The sequence below is a fragment of the Canis lupus genome, chromosome 16 (assembly GCF_048164855.1).
Source record: "Canis lupus baileyi chromosome 16, mCanLup2.hap1, whole genome shotgun sequence".
NCBI lineage: Eukaryota > Metazoa > Chordata > Mammalia > Carnivora > Canidae > Canis > Canis lupus.
Window position 1 is genome coordinate 49,577,551 of NC_132853.1, and position 18,431 is coordinate 49,595,981.

At 37.0% G+C, this 18,431-nt stretch overlaps 1 long non-coding RNA gene across 1 annotated transcript in view; it reads left to right on the plus strand.

Annotated features, from left to right (window-relative positions):
- Window positions 1-18,431, plus strand: part of LOC140607006 (uncharacterized) — an 85,564-nt gene that overhangs the window by 311 nt on the left and 66,822 nt on the right. The gene's annotated exons all lie outside the window — the stretch shown is intronic.

Here is an 18,431-nt window from a genome sequence, read left to right on the forward strand (position 1 = left end):
GATGTCACTCTCGAGGTGCTGCTGCTGTCACGTGCGCCCACTTCTGGGCCTGTCCTCCTGCTGCTCATGGGCAAAACGTTCCCCTAGGTTTCCCCCACTTCAGTCACCTTACGAACACATCACTCCCGGAGTCATCAAACCCTACATATGTCGGTTGTTCCTTGCCTGATGCTCAGTTATATTCTATAAACCGCTTCCAAAGCCACAGTTGGCTGTGGTGGGAATCAGAATGAGGCGCACAACCATTATGGGTGGGTAGGTGGGCGGGGAGGGACGAGAGAGAAGGGAGACTAGTTCCGCAGAATATTTGCTGAAAATTCACCAACCACAGCTTGAGAGCCTGAGGTGAAGTTGTGACGCTGCTTCTGTTCCTGCCAGGTTGGACGAGAAGTAATGTGGTTTTCGGAGCTAGTGGGCAAGGCACGGAAAGCCACCACATTAAAGCCTCCTCGGAGGTCTTACTTCCCCCCATTACCCCTCCACCTAGATCTTCTTCCCGTTTTTCTTTCTCTTGTGTCATAAGTCAACTGTGGAAGATATCTGGACGTCAGTGTTTTCGTGTGCTGTAAGATGATGCAGAGCAATCACTATTACATACTCCGCCTGGCTACTCTTCCCTTCCCTAAAGTCAAACCAACCACCTTTCGTGGTGATCTGTTTCCTAATGAGATGCCATGACTGGAAATAGATGCCCCAAATTACCTCAGTCAAGGAATCTGTGTCTATGGTGTTTCTAAGATAGTTTGGTTTGTTTGTTTGCTCACAGTTCTTTGAATCTACTTCATCCAGGACTTTCTTTGGTTAAAAAAAAAAAAATAGTATTAACTTCAGAATAATAAAAGAAATTGACTATGAAGGCATTTCAACAGCTAGTCTATAATGAATGCTTGAAAAGTTAGAGCTAGAGCAGCTTTGAACACTACAGCTAAAACAGCAAGGTAAAGGATTGATATATGGAATCTTTTGGAGATAACTCCAAAACCTTTGATTACTCCTGCTGTAACCTCTCTATGGTGATAGCAGCATGGTAGTGATCACTTATGGGGGACTTGACAGGGCTAGTGGCATGGTAGTGATTATTTACGGGGGATTTGACAGGGAAGGAGGGAGCCTTCCAGGTTGGTGGAGATGTTCACTATCTTGACCTACCTAATGATTACGAGGGCTAATATATATGCAAAAAGATTTATTCATACACACAAAGAAGCACTACAACATCATGATTGGAGTCTGGAAACGGATTTAAATCTCAGTGTCACCCACCACTTACCAGCTATGTGACCTTAAGCAAGTCTCTGAGCCTTTATTTCTTCATCTCTCTAATGTGGTTAATGATACCTCACAGGATGGTTGTAAAAATTAAATGAGATTATCTTTGAAAAATAGCATGGAGCCTGGTATATAGTAAGTGCTGAGGAAGCAGTAGCTATTGTTACCTTATTCTTCTGGCACTCAGATTTACCCTATTCAATTCTCCTTTGAGGTTTTTTGTTTGTTTGCTTATTTCAAAGATTACTTTGTGTCTCAACCTTTGTGAGTTTCACTGAAGCTAATAACATTTCTTCCCACAAGAAATAAGGAAAGGCAGTCCGCGGTGTAATGTGTTAGTTTTCAAACTAGTTTAGGTGGCAGTACTTAGTACAAATAGTACAAATTATTGTGTGCATTGTAGAACACCATGAAATATTGATAGATTTGGGGCAGCCGGGGTGGCTCAGCAGTTTAGGGCTGCCTTCAGCCCAGGGCCTGATCCTGGAGACCCAGGATCTAGTCCTACGTCAAGCTCCCTGCATGGAGCCTGCTTCTCCCTCTGCCTGTGTCTCTGCCTCTCTCTTTCTGTGTCTCCCATGAATAAATAAAATCTTTAAAATATATATATTGATAGATTTAATTCAGCCATATGGACATGACAATTTTACCAGCACTAAATCTGGCTATATAATGTTTATGCAAATCTCTCACATATTTCAAAAACTGTATTTTTGAGAATAGGCCCGTGTTTTTCCTTTAAAATTTGTTTCCAACTTTCACAAAGTAGAAAGCACCAAAAGTTTAATAACAATTCACAAAATGAAAACCTTGAAGTCCATGTTTCCTGGAAATTAAAAAAACACTGTAATTGTTCAGTATAGCAGCAGAGCTCGCTTTATTAGATTTTCCCACAGTAAGCTCTAATAGCTGTGACCCACAGGGTCTCTTGCTCGGATGAAGTGAGTAACTCTGACTCACTGTCCTCATCTCACTCCCAAAGATCAGTCTCCATTTCTTTTGGCTGACCTTTCCCAGATCCCATGTTCACACTGAGCAGTGCTAGTACCCACTGAATGAACTCACTGCCTTGCTGTTTTGATCATCCGGCATAATTCTATTCAGCCCATTCTCTTCCACATAATACTCCTGTTAAGTCTTGTAATTTGCTGTTATACTTAAACTTTGTGGAGGAAACCCTCTGTCCCTGACAGAGGGGTATAGTTGGGGTGGTGAACAACATTGTAGAGAGAAGTCACCCCTGTTTTCAGCTCTTCTCCCTGGTTTTCTTTTCCATCAATGATACCTAAAATCTTGAGAATGCTCATTTTTACACCTACTGAAAATCCATTCTAGTCAAAATGATCATTTAGTCTATGACTTAAATTTGGAAACATGATGTATGCCATGTAAGAGGAACATGCAAATATACATAAATTAGCCCAACCTTTCCTTATACCTCCCAATTTGATCTATACTATTCAAAATGCCCGTTTTGGTGTATCAATTCTGCCCACTAATACTCACCTCTGCATATGTCTTCCCTTGGCACCTCCAAGTTTCCTAAGCAAACCATTAGGCTCACATTGCCTACCCTTTTTCCTCAATTCTCCCCCTATTGAATAAAGAATAATGACATCACCATTAACTGATTGCCTAATGATTATAAATGCTTTCCAAATGCCTTATATATACTATATTACATAATTCTTGCAACATCCCACCAATATCTCAGTTTTCTAGATGGGGGGCTTTGAGTGGTTAAATGATCAGGTCAAGATCACACTGAATGGTGGGCAGAGCCACAATCTAAACCCAAACAAACTTTATCCTCTTATCAGCTACCCTCAAGATAAAGGCCTGTAAAATATAAATGAGAACAGAGAATACATGATTTGAAAAATGTGAACCATATTACACAATGAAAGTATCTCTGGAAGGTTGATGTAAAAGATGTTTCTCATTGATTGTTTTTTATAATCTCATTTCTTTTTATCTGCAATTGATAATTCAAAACTCAATAGCTTCAACATTTCCCCACTAACTCCCACCTTGGTCTTTTGATAAATATTTAATAATTTCAAGACTAACACTTTAAAGCATTTCCACATAGAGGAACTACTACTTAAAAGAAGTTTCCAGTAAATCTCTTTTTTGGGAAAGTGAAAAATTCATGTCCAGTATGAAGAAGCAAAACTCCATATATATTTATATTGACATTTATAAATGCTTAACAAGTATTTGTGCCTACTGATGCTTATAACTGTGGTAAGTACCACAGAGCACATTTAACTAATTTGAGAGATGTCTTGCCTACTAGAACCTTATAATGTATTTAGGAAACAAAATTCTTCAAACATTTAAATATTAATATAATATAGAATTAAGTGTTGAAACATGAGTAAAACAGTAGGCTTTGTGATAATTCATAGAAGGGAGAGAGAGATAAGTTTGCCTGGAATGGTATGGGACTACTACTTGAGGAAAGTAGAACAGGAAAAAATATAAATGGAAAAAAGGAAGGACTATTCCAGGGAGGGCCCTAGAGAGTCAACAGAAATTTAAAGCAGGGAACAAGCATAACAATTCTCACATCAAAGAATAAATCCCTTTTGGAAGTGAGTTGCTTTGGTGTGAACTACAAGTAGACTTGGTACAAATCTAAAAAACAGACCAGTGAGCAACAAGTGTAGATGAGTAGAATTTACTACTCAAGAGATAAAGCATCTGGTAACATCTTACCAATATCTGGTTGATAAGAGGTTGGAAAAGTGGTTCAGGACCAAATTGAAGAGGGTGCTGTCCAGAAAAGGAGGACACCATGATGTCTTTGAGCAGAATGATAAGAAGACAGTGTTCAAAACTATCTAATAGGATGGATTTCAGCATAGAAGGACAACGGATAAGGACTTGGTTAAGAAGATATTACTATTTTATGAGCTAAAGAAAGTGACAGCTGATAGTTAAGAATTGTGGCAGTGGGAATATAAAGGAAAAGTTCCAATGGCTATTGAATGGAAGAATTAAAACTTACTGAATAACTGAATGCAAAGGATAAAGAAGAGTGAGAAATAAAAATACAGCAAGGTAACAGGACTCCAGAAGACCATGTTACCTATGACAGAAGCAGGAGAGTCAGCAGGATTGCTTTGAAAGGGAAGACAGAGGGATCCCTGGGTGGCGCAGCGGTTTGGCGCCTGCCTTTGGCCCAGGGCGCGATCCTGGAGACCCGGGATCGAATCCCATATCAGGCTCCCGATGCATGGAGCCTGCTTCTCCCTCTGCCTGTGTCTCTGCCTCTCTCTCTCTCTCTGTGACTATCATAAGTAAATAAAAAAAAAAAAAAAAAAGGGAAGACAGAAAGAGATGGTGTCAGCATATTTTGTGTTAATAGTAGTTTTTTATTGCTTTTGAATTACAAATCACTTCTTGAGAATCTGATGGAACCAATGGATCCTCCCTTTTAGGAAAAAAATTATTCATGCTTATACATGCTATGCATTTGTAATGGATACCCTTGGAGTTAACTGCTAGGAACTCTTGACCCAAGCTGGGCCCATCAGAGCTCTCTCTGGAATTTTTGTACATTATATCTAGAGGTTCAAATCAGTCTCTCCATAGTAGCTGAAGCTATGGATACTATTAGCTAGCTGATCTGTTTCCTAACACATGAGTCTGAGAAAGAGAACGTGCTTAAATGCAGAATGAGAGCAGAGAGAGTCTCAGAAGTAAGAGAGGGAACATACCTTAATGGCAGTTGAGTTCATAGATCCACCACATTTCTATCCTTGGATCCCAGGAGATAACCTAGTCCTTCATTGAAATTCCACTATGGTTAAGCTTGTTTGAGCTGCATTTCTGCAATTTATATATGAGAGTCCTGATTAATTCAAGGGTTAAAAATATAAATTGAAACCCACCCATGGGATCCAGGTAAGAATCCTTGATTTAAGATAATGGAAAGTCACCCAAGTAGAAATAGACCAGTAAACAGGTTGAAGTTAGGTGAGAAAAGGAAGAAAATGAATACTCATGCAGAGGGACTATTGATAGCACGGGTCTTTAAGAGCAAGGACCCTGGACCCAGACTGACTGCACTCAAATCCTAACCTAACTATTTACTAAATGTATGATCTCAAGAAAGTTATTCTACATTTCTAGATCTCAGGTTACTTATCTGTGAATTGGAAATTAAAAACTATATATTATAGGGTTGATGTGAAGATTTTAAGTTGGTACATGTAGAAATGCCTGGCCTATGCATAGCAAGTCTCTATGGACTATTACCATTCAGTATAATAGGCCTATGCATAGGCATTTTGCATATGTTATTTTTTTTAAGATTTATTTATTTATTATTTTAGAGGGTAGGGGAGAGGGAGAGAGATAATCCCAAGCAGATTCCCTGCTGAGTGGGGAACCCCATGCTGGGCTCAATCTCACAACGCTCAGATCATGCATGACCTGAGTCAGACACTTAACCCACTGAGCTACCCAGGCGCCCACATATGTTACATGATTTAATTTAATCTAATAGTCATAAAAACATTATCATCATCAAGGGTATTTATTGTACCCAAATACAAAGATGAAGCCACTGACCCACCATTAATAAGACATGATGTTTTAGTTGATTCTCCGGTATTGCATGAGTTTTATTGAACCTGCCATATTCCCTCACTCAAAGCACCTAAGTAGTGATAAGGTAGTTAATAAATATTAGGCGGGCAATTAGAAGCAAAGGAAGAATGATTGGCCTTTATAGAGAATGACCACACAATCTTGGTTTAGTATCATAGCCCTTATCAATTAGCCATGAGTAAAAGTAAATATAAGAATGTAGTAGAGTGGGACGCCTAGGTGGCTCAGTGGTTGAGCCTCTGCCTTCAGCTCAGGGTGTGATCCTGGAGTTCTGGGATCAAATCCCACATCAGGCTCCCTTCTCCCTCTGCCTATGTCTCTGCCTTCTCTCTGTATCTCTCATGAATAAATAAATAAAATATTTTTTTTAAAAAAGAACATAATAGAGTTGTGTAAGTTGTCTTTGCTTTCTATCATATAATGAAATACACTTCACTTCTTTTTAATCAAAAGACTCTTTAGATAAGAAATGAATTTTTTTAATCTAAGGGAATTGTAGTTTTGTTGATGTGAAATATAGAGAAGTTTTAATTAATAAAAAAGTGCAAGGAAGAAAACATAGGGAAAGTGAAGGTTTCGACTGGACCTTATCTCACACATCTGAAGCCCAATTAACATTTTCTCTAGATTTAGTCAACCAGCCTGACACATAATGTGAAAGAACAAAAGAAAGAATCAAAGCTCAGTAGAGGAAAAGAAGAGGCATCTTAATGTTACCAACATAATAATTGAATGGAACTTCATTTATGTGGAACTTGGTTATTTAACAATCCCATCTATCTGGAGTACAGCAAAGACCCAGAGAAATAAAGGAGATGAAAAAAGACCTCTCCAAAAACAAAACAGAAATCACAAAAGTCCATGCCCATTACTGCTAGAGATTCGATTCATCGATGCCCTTTCTCAGAGGCTATTAATTTTTACTTGGATTCGATTTTAAAAGACCTGGCAATCTGGTTTCCAAACTCATAAAAAATTAAAAGCAGTAAAGTAGAAGAGAGAGGAGAAACTATCGCATGCAGGCATGCAGATAGCAGTGAGAAGAGAAAGCTGGAAATCTTAAACAGGGCAGAGATGAAGAAAGACATAAAAATTGACTTCATGATCAAAAAACACAGCCATTTAGTGCCTTTAGCATAAGAGAAAACAGTCCTCCATACCTCCACAGGCCTTGGGAAAGAAATTTTAAAAATTGATTCTATATTAACCCTGAGGAATCAAGAAAATTAAATTACATTCACTATAAAGACATTCCCTGAGTTATGCAGCACTCAGCTTTATGTAAATAGCTCCATAAGGCACATAATAAAATTTTGAAGATGTAAGAGATTTTATATCACATTGAGAAATGCAAAGAAGTCAAGTGTGCAAATGAACATTGCAAAGAAAGAATGTAAGAGCAGAGTTGCAGGTACAAGGAGATAATGACCTTCCATGATCAGTCTTGCATGCTTTTATTCCCACATAGATTTTCATGCATCAGCTTGGGTTATGGCACTGCTATTTGTTTATGCCACATTTGTTACTTCCTAGTCATGTCCAAAAAGTGACTAAGAGTTAGAAAAAATGCAGGTCCAGTTTGTAAGAATAAGCAATTGAATAAGAGCAAAATATTAAAACTTTTAAAAAGTATGAAGATAATTTCAACTAACCTTTTTTGTGTTATACAAGACTTTTCAGGGAATATCTATGTTATATATAAGATAGATGTTACTTATAGGAATACATTTTAGGGAATAATCCAAAACAGAACAAAGATTTATGCACAAAGATGTTCATCACAGTAGTATTTAGCATTTTAAAAATCAGAAGCAATTTAATTTACCAACCCTAAAGAATGGTTAAATAAATTATGGCACATAAATATTTGTTGAATAATTATACAACCATAAAAACTATACTTTTATTAGGAAATTTGTATGGCAAAATATTAAGTTAAAAAACAGGATATAGAATTGGATATGAAGCATCTCAACAACATACAAAATATCTGGAAAGAAAATGAAAAAATACTCTGCACCTCCACACCCACACCATTTTTTCAAACCTAGGAACAAACTACATGTTCAATACTCACACAAAGAAAGCTATAAATATTCACTGAAGGGAACTGAAAAAATGCATAAATGAAGAAGCATACCATGTTCCCTGATGGGAAGACTCAGTATTGTAAACATGCTCTTTTACCCAAATAATTTATGAATTCAATGTAATTCCAACCAAAATTACGATAGGAATTTTAATTATCTGGAAGAGTAAATACTTAAGAATAGCTAGACTTTAAGTATCATGAGGGTCTTCTTACCCAATATCAAAATACATTATCCAAAAAAAAAAAAAATACATTATCCAATCGCAGTAACTAAAGTAGCATATTGGCTCATAAATAGAATAAATTAATCAAAGAAGATAGATCCTCAGCTACTGACACAAACATATGTGAAAGAATTTCAAATAATTGAGAATACTGGTAATTCATTTAAAGAAAAAAAAGTAAAAAAAAAAAAAAAAAAGAAAAAAAAGTATATCTTACAACACTTCATTCAAAAGTAATTAACTTCCCCTACCTCGCAATTGGCATGGTCAGGGCCAAGGCCTGGAAAGGCAGCAGCCAGCATGGTAGAAGCTGGCATGGCTAGAATTGGCATAGCTGGAGCCAAGCAAGCAGCAGGCCGTATGGGTAGGGCAGAGGAGACAACTGGCATGGCAGGGAAATCTGTCATATTCAGAGGTATTGGACAAATGAGGAAGTACATGAAGAATGGTGAAAGCAGTTCTCTGTTGGAGAAGGGAGTTATAAATGTGGAAAATGAGAAGCCTAAAAAGAACTCTGTGATGTTGGATTGGAGAAATTGGTGTGAACTCAAAGTTATAATTCTATGTCCTGATTCAGATTCCTGTGCTAAAGTTACATAAGAGCATGATGCCCTTGTGTTTAAGAAGTACACACTGAAGTATTTAGAAGTAAGGGTTTTGCCCACAATGGACCAGATGTCTCAGATGGATCAGAACAAATATTGTATGTATATGATAACAATTGGGGGATTGAGCTGAAGAGGATATGGCAGTTTATTATGCTACTCTTGCAACTTTTCTGTATATTTGAAATTATTTCAAAATATAAACTTTTAAAAAATAATTTCCAGATGTATCAAAAATGCAAATAATCATACTTCTTCAAATACATTCCCCCAAAATACCTTGTATGTACACAATATACACACACAAAGATGTTGTGTAAGAGTTCTTATTTCATCATTGTTGGGATCCCTGGGTGGCGCAGCGGTTTAGCACCTGCCTTTGGCCCAAGGCGCGATCCTGGAGACCCAGGATCGAATCCCACGTCGGGCTCCCGGTGCATGGAGCCTGCTTCTCCCTCTGCCTGTGTCTCTGCCTCTCTCTCTCTCTCTCTGTGACTATCATAAATAAATAAAAATTTAAAAAAGTAAAAAAATAAATTTCATCATTGTTGATCATAAAGAAAAATTAGAAATAAAGGAAATATGCATCATTAGGGAGTGACTAAATATAGTATATCCATACCATAGAAGGATATACAGGCCTAAAAAAGAATGAGGTAGATTTATATGTACTGTCATGGAAAGATCTCCCATATATGTTGTTAAGTAGAAAAGCAAGTGATAGATTAGGAGGTAGAGTATAATCCTATTTATGTTTAAAAAAAAAAGCTTTTTTTTAAAAAAAAAAAGCCTGCTACGGGTAAAAGTGTGTGTGCATGTGTGTGTGTATCTTATGCAAAGAAAATGGCACTATATTTTCCAAGTTTTCCATAGCAGCCACATAATACTTTCATTATCAATTGAAAAAGCCTAAGTACAAAAAGGCAGGAGTAAAAACAATGCATTCCGAAAGATTTCCTCTCAAGATGATTATAATATTAAATGCTGGGAATTACCTTTGGTTATCTGGAAAATTCCTGGTCCAAACCCCACATATAGGGAATTGGCCTTTCAGTGGATTGTGACCGGGTACACTTTATCATTAATTTAATAGAGGATTAGGCAGCCTGCTGAGCCACTCCCTGCTTGCCGGGCCACCATCCAGAAGTGAATTCCCTTGCAGCACTCCAAAAGGAGGTCAAACAAGTCCCCAGGGACTCTCAACAGAAAGAAGTTGCCAAAGGCTAAATTTGGCATGGAAGTCAGGTCTTGGGCTGGGATAAACTGTGCCAGCACTTTTCAGTTATGCTTTCAAGATCTTGATCAGAATAAGCAGGACTAGATATCTGTTTCCAAGAGTGGCTTAGCAGCCCAAATTGGAAACAATTGTTCAAACCAGAGTTTCGGGGTGAACCTGAAAATGTACAATTCCTTCTCTACCACCCTCAATCCCTACGGTCTCTTATAGTGATAATTCCTGCCAACCTGATCAGATCCTCAGTTTAGCCCTACTTAAGACAGGAAAGGCAGTCTAACCATCTTTTTCTTTTTGCTTTTTTCCTTTTCAGGTATAAATGGCCAGTTTTATATTTATACATTGCGCTTTTTTTGCCTGTTTTCTTTTATAATATTTTGAGTTGTAATTCATATACCATCAAATTCATCATTGTAATTATATAATTCAGGGACACCTGGGTGGCTCAGTGGTTGAATGTCTGCCTTTGGCTCAGGGTGTGATCCTGGAGTCCCGGGATCGAGTCCCACATCAGCTCCTTGCATGGAGCCTGCATCTTCCTCTGCCTGTGTCTCTGCCTATCTCTCTGTGTCTCTCATGAATAAATAAATAAAATCTTTAAAATAAATAAAGTATATAATTCAGTGGTTTTTAGTATATGCATAGAGTAGTGCAACCTTCACCACAATAGATTTTAGAACATTTCATCACCCCAAAAAGAAACCCTTTACCCATTAGCAGTCATTCCCATTTCTTCTCAACCCTTCTAGCCCTAGGCAACCACTAATCTACTTTCTGTCTCTATAGATTTGTTTATTCTGGACACTTTATAAATGAAATTATTCAGTGTGTGGTATTTTGTATGTGGTTCCTTTCACTTCGCATAATGTTTTTGAGATTTATCCATAATGTAGCATGTGTCAGTGCCCTATTCTTTTCTAAAGCTGAATAATATTCCATTGTATGGCTATATCACATTTTATTTATCCATTCATCAGTTTATGAGTATTTGAGTTGTTTCCACTTTGGGACTATTATGAATATTGATGCTATGAACATTGGTGTACATATTTTTATGTGGGTATACATTTTCAATTTTCTTGTTATATATACTGGGTGTAGAATTGCTGCGTTGTGTGGTAACTCTATATTTAACTCAAATTATTTTCCAGAGCAGCTGTATGTACCATTTTACATTCCCACCAGCAATGTATGCAGGTTCCAATTTCTCCACATCCTTGCCAACACTTCATGTTGTATGTCCTTTTGATTATACCTATCCTACTGGGTGTAAAGTAGTATTTCATTGTGGTTTTGATTTGCATTTCCCTAATGACTAATGATGTTGAACATATTTTCCTGTGCTTATTGGCCATTTGTATATTTCTTTTAGAAAAATAGGTATCAAAATCATTTGCCCATTATTTAATTGGGTTGTCTTTTTATTACTGAGTTGTAATAGTTCTTTATATATTCTAGACAATAGTCCCCTATCAGATATATGGTTTGCAAATATTTTCTCCCATTCTGTGGATTACCTTTCCACTTTCTTGATGGTGAAGAGGAAGGAAGAGGGTATAAGAGAGAATAGCTGTTAGTAGGTAAGCAGTTTCTTTTTCAGGTGACAAAAAGTATTTTGGAATCAAACAGTGATGATGTTTATACAACTATGAATATACAAAAAAAAAACCACTGAATATACTAAAATGCTAGATTTAATCTCAATTTTTTAAAGAATAAAGACCATGTTTAAAAAGTGTGACCTCAAAAAAAAGTGTGACCTCATCCACCTGACTTCAAACCTGATGTCACCATTTCATTTGAATTTAACAATTTTTTATTGACACAGCCAGATGCTGAGATACAGAGATTGAAAAGACTTTGCCTCTACCTTTAAAGAGCCCAGAGTCCAAAAGGGGAGACAATCATATACACACCCATTTTAAATCCCCTTGGTTGGGATTAAGACAGAGGTGTGCTTTGGGATCATGAGGGCCATAATAAGAAACCTGGACTTCATTCTAGAGGAAGTAGGGAACCACTGAGTTTTTAAGATGGGAGTTGACATGATTAGTGTGTTTTAGCATATCATCTTGAGAAGTGGTGGGAAGCTTGAATAAAAGCAGTGGTGCTAAGTATGGAGGAGAGAAGATCAGACTCAAAAAATACTTAATAGTTAAAACTCAATAACTTGATAGTTATTGATGATGAGTGTGGGAGAGGGAGAAGTCTGAGATGATTCACAGATTTCTGGATTGGGTTGCTGGGTAGGTGGCTGCACCATTAACTGAGAAATGGAATATAAGAAGAGGAAGTTTGTGGGCCAAAATAATGAGTTCAGTTTTGGACAATACTTAGGTATAAATCACCTGGAAAATGATCAAACAGATATATCCAGCAAGCACTGTAACTTTAATCTCTTTCTAATGCAGTTTCCCGATCTATAAAATATATGTATTTTATGTGTATTTACATATTATAATAATTCATAATGTTTATATTTTATATATTATATTTTATATTTCAATTTTACACAATAAAATATAAATATATTTTATTATTTATTGTATATTAGTATATGCAATATACTAATAAAATATAAAATATTTTTATATGTAAAATCAGAAGAGAATTTGAGTATTAGAGGTATTCATCAAATCTGCTTTGTGGAAATTACAAACTCTATTAACCATTTATTAAACATATGCCTAGCGTTCTACAAGAAAGATTACTCTATGGCACCATAGGGACACCTATATTTACAGGTGCAACTTGATTTAAGCCAACTCAATGAAAATACAGAAGCACCAAAAAAGGTCAGTCAGAGCATAATAATTTGCTGCCCCCAAAGATTCAGCATAAGATTCTTTTAATTAGGCATTCCTCCTAGTGAGTATAAACCAGTTTGCCATAGAGAAATTAGACTAACATAAATTTCAAAAAAAAGTAACATTTATTTTGTGCTTGCTTCATGTTAGGCAAAGTGCTACGCTCTTTGCCAGTACTATCTTTTTATCTTCACAATAATTCCATTGAGGGAGATACTATTAGCATTCACATTTTATAAATAAAGAAACAAGGACTTAGGTTAAGTAGCAGAATCAAAATCATTAATCTGGTGTGCAGTAAAGTCCGGATTCAAACCCAGGTCTCTCTGACTCCAAAGTATAGGCTCGTGGTCAGGAGCTATTATTTTATATGTTAAACCATGGTTAGGTGCATGCTTTGTTCAATGATCAAAATAATTTGGAAACTATGGACCCTTCACAATTCCATTTATATCCTTATTCCTCTTTAGCATTCCCAGTTAATTTCCAGATTCATGCTCTACTCTTCGTGTTAGTCCAATTTTCTCCCTGTCCATCTTCCTATCCTCTCGTCACATGGCTCTATTCAGCACACAAATTTGATTCATTCAGTAAACAAGGAAGGCTTTGCCTTGAAGTAGCATTTATGGTATCTCTCAGAAGGCCCTTTGTCAAGCTCACTCCTTATCTGTGCTTCTGGATTTAGGGCTGCTGAACTGACTGTGGCTCAGCCCAGAAACCCATCAACACAAAAACTTATTGGAGGAGGAGGAAGGGCTAAAGCAAATGTATATTCATGATGAGATGGGCCAGTGGTGCCAGAGGAATTTTCTGAGTGGGAATGGAGAAGTGAAGACTTGTTTTTCTTTTTTCTTTTTTCTTTTTTTTTGAAGACTTGTTTTTCATAAGAGAGTATGGCTATGCTTTTTCCAGAAAATGAAAAGGAAAGTAGCTGAGCAGGGTCACATTTGATGGGGTACATAGAGAATGGGCACAACAGAATTCTTCACAAGATGGGGCTAGGCTGGCAGTTACTGCCAGGCGCTGGCCTAAAATGTGTTTAAATGAGGGCATCTGGACACCTCAGACCAGATTGTTTAAGCAAGGAATAATCGCTGCCCACGGTTATTCATCTGAATAGTAACCAAAGTTTAAAGAAGAACCTTGCAGAAGAACCTTGCCAAAGAACAGAAATTTAAGTTAATCTAACATGCAGATTTTCATTTGTTTAATTGTTTGACTGGGTTTATCTTTTCATGATGGGAAGGCACCTCAAATAATCAGGATGCATTTTGTTCAGGATCTAATTTCCCAAATGTCAACATGCAATACATTTCAAAAATAATTCACTTGCAGTGTGTTTTCCCCATTACATTCATATGGCTAAAATTATTGCAAATAGTAGCCTAGAAAGCTGGGATCATCATTATATCAGCTAAGGGTTCTGACTGGGCTGTTGACATGAAGATTATTCCTGTTGAAAAGAAAACTAAAATTCAACAATATTTCAAAAATAAACATATCTGATGTCTTCTATCCTCTGCCCCTCTGCCTTTCTCTAGCTTCACGTATTCCCTCCATTCCTCAAGCTTGTCTGTATATAGTTTCCTGAACATGACTTACTACTTTGCCTTTGTGCTTTGCATGTTCTTCTCCTTGCTTAGAAAAAAATCTGTGCCTCTTCTCTTCTATGTATTTCCATCTAACCTTCAAAACCAGAACATTACCTCTTTTCACCACCTTCCCTAGTAATCACATCTTGAGTATGATCACTTACTATTTTTAGCTTTCTTATCTTTTGTAGCTTTAGTCTACACTATACCTTATTTTCTTGCAGTTACTAAAATATTTCTTTAGATTTCATCTCAACTTGTTTTGTATATATGTATATATGTTTTAGCCTCCAATTAGAATTTATATCCTCTGGGGAACTCAAGAGTTGTGACTTTTATATCTTTAGCATTCAGGAATAGTTTGAATGACTCACATTAAGGGGTGCCTGGGTGGTTCAGTCAGTTAAGCCTCCAACTCTTGATTTCAGCTCGGGTCATGATCTCAGTGTTTTAAGATTGAGCCCAGTATCGGGTTCCATGTCAGTAAGGAGTCCGCTTGAGATTCTCTCTCTCCCTCTCCCCACCATCCTTTCCAGCTATGTGCATGTGCCCCCCCCAAATAAATAAATAAAATTTTAAAATAAACAAATGAAATGAAATAAATACCATACCTGTGAAAGACTGCAACCAGCCTTATACATTGGACAATGATACCAAGAAGGATTTTATTAAACAGGCATAAAATTGGAGGGGAGAGGAGAAAAAGAAAAAAAGAAAAAGAAAAACAGGCATAAAATCAATTTCAAAAAATTACATACATAGTGTGAATATCCAATCCATCCCTCATGGATCTTCCATCCAAGAAGTTACTAAAACGTTTCTTGGAGATGTTTATAGTAGATGCCTCTATCAAATCTCAGAATAATAACTACTAGATGGAAGATTCTATCTTAGAAAACAACAAGATTAACCCACTCATTACCATTTTTTTCTTCAACAGACATCTATTCAGCCATACTATATAGATAACATAGAGTAGGCACTTTGAAAGGACATTAAATTTACATTCTATGTGAGAAACCAAAAACACAAAGTGAAATAAAAAATAGAGCAAAAAGTTGTCTCCATTTTCAGTCTGAATAAGGGACACACACAACATGGTACTGAGTTAGAGGGGTGGGGAGGAGACATAAATGAAGGAGTAGCCAATGAACTCTTCCTGAAGATGTGATGATGTACATCTGGCTTCAAGGGAGGAGCAAGAAGAGACCAGAGGCACAGAGGCAAGAATATACATGCTGTGCTTGAGTGACAGTGGGTGTTTGGTTCATCTGTATGAAAGGTATGTGAAAAGTTTTTAACCACCACAAAACGTTATTGTTGTTTCAAATGACCAATACTAAATTAGTTGTCCTCTTTCTGATGCTGTTTGTCCCTCCCTGAATTTCTGGACTCCTTGTTCATTCTTTTGACTTTTATTGAAGAGTTCCTTTTATTATTTCTCTTAGTACACATCTGCTGACACTGATTCTTATTTTTATGAAAATGTCTATTTTACCTTAATTTTTGAAGAATATTTTTGCTAGATGTAGAATTATATGTTTGCCATAATTTTTCCCCATTCCATTGTCTTCTGGTCATTCTGTTGTCTGGAGGTAACTCCATTGACTTTGATCCATCAGTTATGTTGGAAAGGTTAGCTGTCAGTTTTATTGTTGTTCATTTGAAAATAATGTACCCTTTTTTCCCTCTGGCTGATTTGAACATTTTAATAGTAGCATTTAGTTTTCAGTGATTTGACCAGGTGTAGTTTTCCTTGTATTTATCTTGCTTCAGATTTATAGAGCTTCTTGATTCTGTGACTTAATGTTTTCTGACTGGGGAAATTCTTGGCTAGTGTCTCTTCAAATATGTCTCCTGACACATTTCTTGTCTCTACTCCTTCTGGGACTCCAGTGACAATCATAATAACAAAATCTTTCATAATGTCCCATATGTTTCTTACATTCTTTTCTCTATATTCCATAGTTGTTTTCTCTATACTTCAATCTGGATATTTTCTATCAACCTATCTTCTAGTTGACTAATCTGCAGGTTTTTTTAAAAAAATAATTTTATTTATTTATTCATGAGAGACACACAGAGAGAGAAAGAGAGGCAGAGACACAGGCAGAGGGAGAAGCAGGCTCCATGAAGGGAGCCTGATGCGGGACTCGATCTCAGGACTCCAGGATCACGCCCTGGGCCAAAGGCAGGTGCTAAACCATTGAGCCACTCAGGGATCCCCTGCAGGTTTTTTTTTAATTGAAGTATAGTTGACACACAGTGTTATATTAGTTTTAGGTATAAAACATAATGATTTGACAAATCTATACATTGTACTGTTCTCTCTACAAGTGTAGCTACCATCTGTCACCATACAACACTGTTACAATACCATTGACTATATTCCCTATGCTGTACCTTTTATCCTTATGACTTATTTATTCCTTAACTGGAGGCCTGTATCTCCCACTCCCATTTACCCATTTGGCCCATCTCCCTGACTCTTCTCACCTATGACAACCATTTGTTTATTTTCTATGGATCTGATTCTGCTTTTTGTTTGTTTGGATTCTACATTTAGTGAAATCATATGGTATTTGTCTTTGTCTGACTTATTTCACTTAGCATAATAACTCTAGGTCCATCCATGTTATAACAAATGGCAAAATCTCATTCTTTTATATAGCTAAGTAATATTCCCCTGTGTGTGTGTGTCTGTGTGTGTGTGTGTGTGTGTACCACATTCTTTATCCATCCATCAATGGACACTTGAATGGCTTCTGTATCTTGGTTATTATAAATAATGCTGCAGTAAACATAAGTGTGTATGTATCTTTTTGAATTTGTGTTTTAGGTTTTTTTTGTGGAAGAGATTTTTCTTTATATGATGCTTACATATTTGGAGAAATATGGACCAATTCACCACCCAAATGAGTTATGTGGCTTAGCCAGACATTTAAGAATGTCCAAATCATCTGTTAATTCCAGGTAGAATGTGTGATATAAACTTGTGCACACCAAACACTTGAAATGCTTATGATTTCATAAATACTTATGAATTTAACAATTTTTCACTCAAAACTCTAAAATAATCATTAAGGATTGCACCTTCCTGAGTAAGGAAGAGTGCCCTCACCAATGTGAGCAGGCATCATTCAATCTGTTGAGGGCCTGAATAGAACAAAATGGTGGAGGAAGGGTGACTTCTCTCTCTTTCTCTCTCTCTGCCCACCCCCCTTGAGCTAGGATGTTCATCCTCTCCTGCCCTTGGACATCAGCAGTTCAGGTTCTCAGGCCTTCTGACTCTGAGACTTACACAAGCAGGCCTCCTTTCTTAGGCCTTTGGCCTCAGACTGGGAGTTACACCATCAGTTCTTCTGGTACTCAGCCTTAAGTCTTGAACTAAATTATTTTGCCAGCTTTCCTGGCTCTCCAGCCTGCAGATGGCAGATCATGGTATTTCTTGGCCTCTATAACTGCTTGAGCCAATTCCTATAATAAATCCCCTCTCATACGTATCTCTATATATATCCCGGTGTTGTTTTTGTTTCTCTGGAGAATCCTAATAGAGACCTGAAGCCCGACTTTTGTCTCCCCAGTGCAATCTTAGGGTAATAATACTACCACCAATTTTTTTATATGCTCTGCTTCTATATTTTATTATTTTTTATAAGTATTTTTTTTAATTTATTTATTCAGAGAGAGAGAGAGAGACTGAGAGGCAGAGACACAGGCAAAGGGAGAAGCGGGCTCCATGCAGGGAGCCCGACGTGGGACTCGATCCTGGGTCTCCAGGATCAGACCCCGGGCTGCAGGCGGTGCTAAACCGCTGCGCCACCAGGGGTGCCCTGCTTCTATATTTTATAGTTGGGCTATATCTACATTATCAGAGTATACAGCCATTATATATGATAATCTCTTTTTGGCACCACGTAGTCTTAGTTATACTGGTAATTCTTAATGCTTACCACCAGCTCTTTTTTTTTTTTTTAAGATTTAGTTA